Source organism: Equus przewalskii, chromosome 9, assembly GCF_037783145.1.
Source record: "Equus przewalskii isolate Varuska chromosome 9, EquPr2, whole genome shotgun sequence".
NCBI lineage: Eukaryota > Metazoa > Chordata > Mammalia > Perissodactyla > Equidae > Equus > Equus przewalskii.
The window spans coordinates 62090839-62099539 of record NC_091839.1 but is presented as its reverse complement, the minus strand read 5'-3'; the positions used below and the strand labels follow the sequence as shown (position 1 = coordinate 62099539).

At 41.8% G+C, this 8701-nt stretch overlaps 1 long non-coding RNA gene across 1 annotated transcript in view; it reads left to right on the top strand.

The window, feature by feature from the left end:
- The first annotated feature begins 2199 nt into the window (after nt 1-2199).
- Nucleotides 2200-8701, top strand: part of LOC103561372 (uncharacterized) — a 67806-nt gene continuing 61304 nt past the window's right edge. Inside the window, exon 1 of the long non-coding RNA XR_547433.2 lies at nt 2200-2312. This is a non-coding gene — a long non-coding RNA (uncharacterized lncRNA). The remainder of the gene's footprint in view (nt 2313-8701) is intronic.

Here is an 8701-nt window from a genome sequence, read left to right as displayed (position 1 = left end):
GAAAGGACTTCTTTGCCTGTTATCTGTTTTTGGAGAAAGCCACACAAAACAGGTGAAAAGTTATCCTATTTATAAAGATCTCCAGAGAGGGAGTGCCCACACGCTCTCCTAGTAATTTCCCTAGGTACGTAGGAAGACCGTTCTTGGTTTTCAAAGAAGACTGCACTGACAGCTGTACGTTTTTCTTCACACGCACAGAAAAGGGAATGGTTTTGTTTTGGAAAGCTGCTTGATACACAATGCTACCTGTAAGAGTCTGCTATAAAAGCAGCCATGTGTTAGGTAGCAGGCCACGTTTCTTGAGCAATTTCAGGACTAAGGAAGTTATGGAACAACGTAGCTGTATAAACTTTTTCTTTTCCTTATCCTGGGTTAAATTTTAAAATTTCACTAATTAAAAAAAACATTGTAATAATCATATACACTTATATTTTTCTGTCTTACAACTCAGTTCTCTGTAGATGATTCTATTTTCTATTTTCCAAGGATTTAGCAGTTGTTTTCTGTTGTTAATTTGTGCTGAACACACTTGCGCAGATGAAGTGCTCTGCAGTTTCTGTTATGAGCCCTAGTGGCCAGGAACAACATCTACAGCATTCTCTCGTATATCGCGTGGTGGAACTTCTTGTGCCTTGTGATTGTTTTATAATGATACAGATGACACTATAAAATGAAGCCAAAGGAACATTCTTAAAATAGGATCTGATGCAGTTGAGTCTTCATTGGATGTCTCTCCACTTACAGAATAAAGATTGAGGAATAACTGTTGTATCATCATGACAAACAACTGACGTAGTCGAAGCCAGTGATCTTCTAAAGCCCTACAAAATCCTGGGCCTGTAAGTCAGAGATGACTGTGGAAATAAATGATTCTGGCTCACTGACTTTTCATTGGCTTCTAAAGCCGGAATAAGGTTCACCCAAAAGGTTAAAGATCAAGGTCTCTTCTATCTCTGAACATGCCTCAAACCTGGACATTGGATCCCAGTCATTGAATCCCAGGTTTGCCTGCCACCATGGTTAGCAGTACAATAGAGAAGGGAGTGCATTTCTCCTAATTCGGCCTGGATGGATTGATACTTGTTGAGCTAGAAAGGTATTGCACCTGGCACAGGAACACAGTCAGTCTGAAGTCAGCTGACCAGGAGGTCATTCTTGCTAATGCAGATGCTCAACTACCTAAATTGGTAATGGAAGCAGACATCTCCTAATTGAAGTGTTGCTTGGCCAACAGAGATTGACAACTGAGGTAGCGCTCACCCCTACATTAGGGATTTACTGCCTCACTAGTGCCATCTAATGGTGGCAGTTTAACAGTAACCTTAGTAGGTCTTCTGTGACAGCTTTAAAGTCCCTAAGTATAAGCCCTGTAAAAAAATTGCTTTCCCTCATTTAGCTGATCTCATTGTCCGACAAACAAAGGCACATCCAGAAGGTGGTGTTCAACCCCTCTCCAGGTAAGTGGCTCATACCAGCTTTTTGTTTTCGTGGGGAGTCGAAATTTAGTAAATAACCTGAAATCCTCCCAGCTCACTGAACTCAGTTCACAGGTTCTAGGAAAGAAGATGAAACTTTCATTTATCTTCTCTGTACACATGGATAGATACTGTGCAAAATTGCTTCAGACAAAATCTTGTAGATTTTGATGCATTTTATCTGTTTATACAAGATCAACAATGCTTTCCTACTCTCACAGTAAACACTGAATCCTGTTTATAATAGAAAGGCGGTATCTGCGGGGAGCATACGCAGAGTGCTCCAGGCTCTTTTTTCCCTTTTCTCAGAGACGCCAGAGGAATGTGCCTTTGCATCGTTTTCCCAGTATCCTTAAATCATGATTAATTTAAGGTCCTTTCTCTCCTTGGTTAGGCCTGACACAAGCAACTGCTTTTCTATCACATTGATTTTTCTGTCCTTGCGGATTCAAAGCCAGGGTTGCATCCTAATGGGGTGAGTTCTCTGACAAGGAAGTTTTGCAACCTAATTTACAGCTGCAGTCAAGACTGTCAGCGAATGCCAGAGGGGAACTGTCACAATCCACTGGTTAAGTATGCCTTTAATAGTGTTTATCCAAGAGAGTTTGTGATTTCTTCACTCTTCCCAACAAATATGTTATTTGTAATACCTATCTTCTCTAATCCACGTGTTTAAAAAATGTCTCAAACATGTGTGGGCTAGAATACATTTTGTTTTTCTGTGGGTACATTCATTTAACAAGGGCAGTCTCTGAGGAGCTATCAAAAACTGCCTGCCATCTTTCCAAATCATGTCTCTCCTGCAGTGACCAGGACTTAATCCTGAAGGAAAACAAGGTAATCTTTTCAAATAAACATTCTCAAGGATGTTTAGAGGGAACCCAATCACCAGTATGCAGAGCCCTCCCAGTGATTGAAAATTGTTTTATTGAGAGAGTACAATTATAGTAAGATGGAGTTTTTGTAAGCATTTGCTATTTTCAGATGATTAACAATAATAAGCTAAATCGTAAGCAAAGATGTGTGTGTGTGTATGCGTGTGTGTGTGTTCAAAGTGTCACTCGGGATCTTGTTTCTCAATGCTGTTCATGGAAAATGAGGCACAGAGGAATTAAAACCTTTCAATAGGTGAGGGGGTTGGTGAGGAACATTGGCAATATTTGAACCTAAGCCCATTAGGTTTTCACAGGGCTAAGCTGCTTCTGGTGAGAGTAAATAAGAGACAAAGAAATATTTGATCATTAAGTAAACAGGGGGCATTGAAACCAATGCAACTGGTCATATACAACTTAGTACATTCTTTCTAGTCTCAAGGAACTCGGCATGCAACAGAAAGAGAAAATGTAGAGTATGGATTGAATAAACAAAAAATTACTTGGATGACATAATTAAATCAATAAAGACCATGTGTGCTGGAGTCTGTCATATTACTTATAACATTATTTTGCATTTAAAAAAATTTTTTTGCCTATCTCTTTCCCTCTCTGGTCGGTGGGCTTCTGAAGGACAAACCTCTTTTCTTCTTTGGGTCTGAAGCCCCAGTACTTAAAGCTGATCCTGCCACAAATGACAGCAGGAATGGTTGAGTGAATAAATTTGGTCTTGAGTTTGATATTTTTCTCTCTCATTGTTTGTAAGCCTGATGTTCTTTACCTATTTATCATTTGTTGTTTAAGCTGCCTGTACATTCAAAGCATCTTTTTAATATGCTTTCACCTATACATGACATAAATACCTCACTACCTTGTTAAAAAATCCTACAGCAGGGCTGTTCAACAGAAATACAACGTGAGCAATGTGTGTCATTTTAAATTTTCTAATAGCCACATTCAACAGGTAAAAAGGCTAACAGATTTGATTTAACTCAATATATCTAAAACATTGCCTTTTTTCAGGTAAATTTTTGAAATCTGGTGTGGATTTTACACTTAATGGGCATCTCAGTTCAGACCCAACTTCAGGTTACAATGCAAACTACAGCATTTGGAGTGATCAGTGAGCGTATGTGGCTGCTGTGTTGGTCAGCACAGCTCTATAGTTCAGATGAGGTGTAGGGGGCATTTCCCTGATGTGGTATGCAACCCTTGCTATTATATCCACTCTCGACCCTTTACGTTAGAAACAATCCATCAGTATTCTACCTGAAAAATGAGGTCACCAATCATCCTGATTTGCCCAGGGGTCTCCTGGGATACAGGACTTGCAATGCTAAAATCAGGACAGTCCTGAGCAAACCAGAATGGCTGGTCATCCCACATGTAACCCATGCCTGTACAATCAACATATTTTATCCTCCTGGCCAGAGTGACTGGATCAGACATAGAACACAGAAACCTGATTACCGATCATGGGATTTTTGTGGGAACCATTGGGAAAAAGAACCTCACTCTCTACTGTGGCTATTGTCTAGAGCTTCAGCTAACCTTCTTTGCACCATGAGGGGAGAGCCTGATAAACAGTAATTTCTACTTTGGAGGAAATCAGAAATAGAGAGAAACTGAGTCTTGGTGACTTTTTTTGGGGGAGGGGGCGGTTCCTGGATCCAGCCTTACCTGAACCTACTCTGCCCTTGGACTTCTCAGTAAGCCAAGAAATTCTTTAAACCTACTTCCATTTTTTTTTCTTGTTCATTTAAACCATTCAGTTTGGATTTCCATCACTTGAAACTAGGACAGTCCTAACTAATAAAATAGGTACCAAAAAAGGGGTGGAGGGAAGGAGTGTAAGAAATCTAGCTGGATTTCTTCAGGCTCATAAGAAACATAATTAGAGGTTGTCTATTTTTCTTTTACACGGTCTTCTAGAGCTATTATGGGGGGTGTGTGTTCTTTTTTTGCTGCCCAGGAACAGTGGGTACCTTTGTGGCAAAAGGGGTTGAAGGCAGTGCATAGCTGCATGCTGGCAACACCCTAGGAATTAGTGGGGATTTTTGAAAGTGGAAAGCATCAGAGAGCTGCTATTTGTTTCTTCTCCTGTCTGTTCCTCTCTTGCTCTCAGACCTTTGTGCTTTGCTTGTGTTGCGGGTATTTTGCTCCATTGTAATGACTCTCCTGATGAATCATAAGCCTCGTTCTAGGTATTGGAAAAATCTAAAGGGAACGAGATTTCCAACCTGTGGGATGAGGACCCTTGGGAGGGTGTAGAGCTGAAAATCCATCCATCCATTTATCTGTTCTTAATCAATGGATGCTAAAAGTTCAATCATTAGCATGTGGAAGGATTCTAACATTTTTTGACAACTCCAAGAGAAGAGTGAGCAAGCATTCGGTAGATGTATTGAGCTACTAGTATGTAACTTAACAAGATCAAGGGCCCTATGTAAAGCAATGGACATATGTTATAGGATAACATTTAGACTTCACAGCAATCCTACAGGGCTGGCACTATTATTCTTTGTTGTTTTGAAATAGAAAAATACAACCATACATATAATTTTCTTCATTCACTATTCATTTAACAGTCTTCTTTTCTCAGCTGTTATGTTCTCAATGGATTTAACATCCAGGGGAGAAAACTGCCTTACAAATATCTGGCGATTATACCATGCATGAGTATATTAAGAAATACTGCTGGACAGAAGAGGAAGAGCTCCTGACAGCAGAGGTGGGGGCGGGCATGGGGCACAGGGGCCAGCAGAGAAGCTCCCAGGAGCATGAGGCCTGACACATTACAGTTATTTTGCTCTATTGCAAATTTTTTATCTTTTTCAGGAGTGAGTTCCATTATTTTACGAGGACAAATTTTTAGTTTGTTGTTCTGCATCGTAATGATATAAGTAACAGAACTCTGAATCGTGACGCGAAAGAGCTGGGCTCTTAACTAGACTTGTTGGATTTCTGATGAGGCCTGTGGGCAAAGTCTCTGAAACATTTGGGGTGAGAGTTTCCTCACCTGTGAAGCAAGGCAGATGAGCCCACTCATCCGTAATAATAGCCCTTCCACACTTAAGATGCTCGGAAGCCTTCACATGCTGCCCTCCGTTGCCACCTTTCCTGTCCTGCTGTTGAGTCATTACCTGGAAACCGCAGTTCAGAAGCAAGGCGTTGCAGCTAAGATTAAAGGGAACTCAGCTTACAAGGAAAAATTTCATCTCATTTTACTTTTACTGAAGTCAAAAGATGACCCCATGATAGCTGCTGGGTTTCTTCACTTAAGTATAGGCTAGGACTGACTAGTGAAGATCTGGCAAATCGGGTTAATGACGGCAGAGAGACAAAATTTCTCCACAGGTCTTCATCTAGGATTATCGGATTAGGAATTGACAAATAGTGAGTTTCATCCAATATTTAATTAGTATCCTGAAAGTTCCCTATACAGAAGCAAAACAAAACAATAACAAAAAAACTCACATTTTCCTATGGATATACTTTGGAAGCAGATCAAATTCTTGATCTTTGAACCTGGATTTTCCAAGAAATCAGCTTTCTTCTAGTGTTTTAATTTTGTGGTGCCTGGGAGTGCATTCATGTATGTAGTTATGAAATCAGGTACAGAGAGAGAGAGAGAGAGAGGGAGAGAGAGAGACTGTTGCATTGTATTCCTGAAGTTAGCGTAATCCCCAATTAAAGATAGAAATCATTTTTAAGACTCTATGAAAAAATGAGAGGATGGAAAGGGAAAAACTGTTTATTAACCATACAGGTGTACTTAGCCTCTCACACTGGATTTTTTTGGTTTCAAAAAATTTCTTAGTATGTTTCATTTTTTGATTTAAGTGAAAATATCTCATCGTTTTATGAACAAACGTGCCAGTTAGTACATATATAGAGTATATTATATTAATATGCAAAGTAATATACAGAATACACAGTATTACACAGTAATATACAGAAGACTCGATTTGGCTTTCACAAAATGGATATTTTTCCTCACTGCAGGTTAAACTTGATATTTTACTCCTCTATAGCTAAGCATGCAATAGTGTTGGCCACATGGTCGCCCAGCAGAGGGGTCCATATACTGACAGTGTCATGATGCTCTTCTAGACCCAACTATTTCTTAAAAGGACGCTGCTGCGAGGAAGTCGTCCGACTCATCCCACTCAGTGTATCAGAGTCCCGGACTTCGTGCACACTCATCCGAAGTCAACGCAGCCAACATCTGTTTTCACTAATTATTGCCTAACAGTAATATAAAAGTCTCTGGTGTTTTCCGCCTAACCTTTGCTACTTTAAATGTGGCCAGCCCACCTTCACACTGCCTTGTGATTGGCATATAAAAGCCAGTGGAAGATACCATCAAGCATTAACAACAGTCGTCACCAACATCTTCCTGTTTAGCATAACTGTAACTCCTGGTACTGCTACTACCACTACCACGTATCAGCTCAAAGGCTCCACTGCACCAGAAACAGGTGGATCTGGAAGGCTTGCCTTCCTCTCCACATCTTGCCTCCCCCCTTTCTGTCTCTTCTCATCTCCCCCCACCCCCACAGCTTGGACTTCTCTTTGCTCATGTTTTTTAGGCTCTTCCTGTTTGGAATCGATCTATATGTCAACAACTTGCAAAGCCTTTGAAGGCAAGCTTTTGCACAAAGCTGCACCCAGACTAGATGCACTGTGCCACACCACTGTCACCCACCCTGTCTCCCAGCCCACAAGGCAACAGATAACCTGCAGTTAGAAATTTAGGCTTCCTTCTTCCTCCATCTAAAGGAAAATATCAGATTGGTGTGCAAAAAAGGTGGCTAGGAGGTATGGCAGTATGAGCCAGGGGACTATTGACTATGGAGATCTCATTGCAAATCCTTTAAAACATTTGCCTCTTACCGTTGTCTGTTTCCTTCTGAACACTTCCTGCCCTTTAGCACACTATTTCTGTATAACATGAGAAGGGATGATATTTGACCCCACGAAAGGCCATGCTGTTCAGTTCACTTACCTGGAGGCTGGTACAGAGGAAGAGGCAAGCTTTCCCTGAGCTCTGTTCTGTCGGTTCCTGTCCCCTTCACCAACTGTTCCCACGACTTACCCAGACCCATTCCTTAAGGAACTTGACAAGAGAGAGCAGAAAATTCTCCTTTGTTTGTCTTCCATTCATTCATTAGAGGCAAACTGCAGACCTACTAGGTGAAAAGCACTGAGCTTCACCATGAGGGTCCCAGAGGAATACAACATCTGGTTCCTCTTCTGAGAGAGTCACCTCTGTTCACACACTTCCTGCCCTCTGGACTCACAATCTCAAAGGCAAGCTGCAGAAGGGGCTTCCTTCTTCTGGAAACCTTTACTGAATTATCAAAGCTGGGGGAATTGGAATTCAGCACCTTTTCTAGATTTGCTTTCTTTCATTCCCCTAAGCACATCTTATGTGGCAACCCAACTGCCCCACTTAGCATGCCCTGAACCCACCCTGCCTTTTCCTGCCTGCAAAATGAATGGAAGGGTTGCCCTCCACACCCAGCACCCCGCTCTCCCTCCATCACTGGGAAATGCACTCCTTCTATTTCAAATATGTCTTCCTTTCATCTTGATAGAATTCTTTTTTGCCTGGAGACCCAGAGAAAGTGACAAAAAACCCGACAAACTTTGGAGTCTAATGGAGCTCATTCTGCAGACTTGGGATCTGCTGCTTGCTAATCAAGTCCTATTGGAAAAGTTACTGGGACTCTCTGGCCTCAGTTTCCTCATCTGCAAAATGGAGATGATAATACTGCAAAAGAGTTATGTCCTTTCGATGAGGTCGTTTACATAAATGGCCTAGCGCAGTATCTGGTGCCCAGTGGGTACTTCTGAAATGCTGGTCAGCCACCCTTCTTGGCAACCTCCACTGTGAAATTCTGTCTTATAACTCTTTGCAGGATTATCTCCTGTGGTAGACTCCGAGTTGCTTCGTAATAGGCACTACAGTTTATTCACATGGGGTCCCCTGCGGCCGTGCACAGTGCTTTGTACCCAGCAGATGCTCAGGCATGTTGGATACATCAGTGTGTTCCTGTCAAAATACAAATGGCCATAGGTCTGTGAAGTGCTGGGCTCAGTGGGGTGACAAACGGGCCCGGGTACAAAGCCCAGGTTCTTTAAAGCCTTTGCTGAGCTCAGCAAGGTTCTTGAGGGTAGGGTAGTTGCACAGAGAAAGTGGCAGGCTCTATGTGCAGGCTCATGTAATTTAGGGCCCCAGGGTGACCTCTCCCTGGGGTCACACGCAAGATGAATCAGGAAAAGAGAGAACAGAGATGGGGCCAGCTGCTCTCAGATCCTTAGACATTCCAAACACGGGGGAGAAACTCA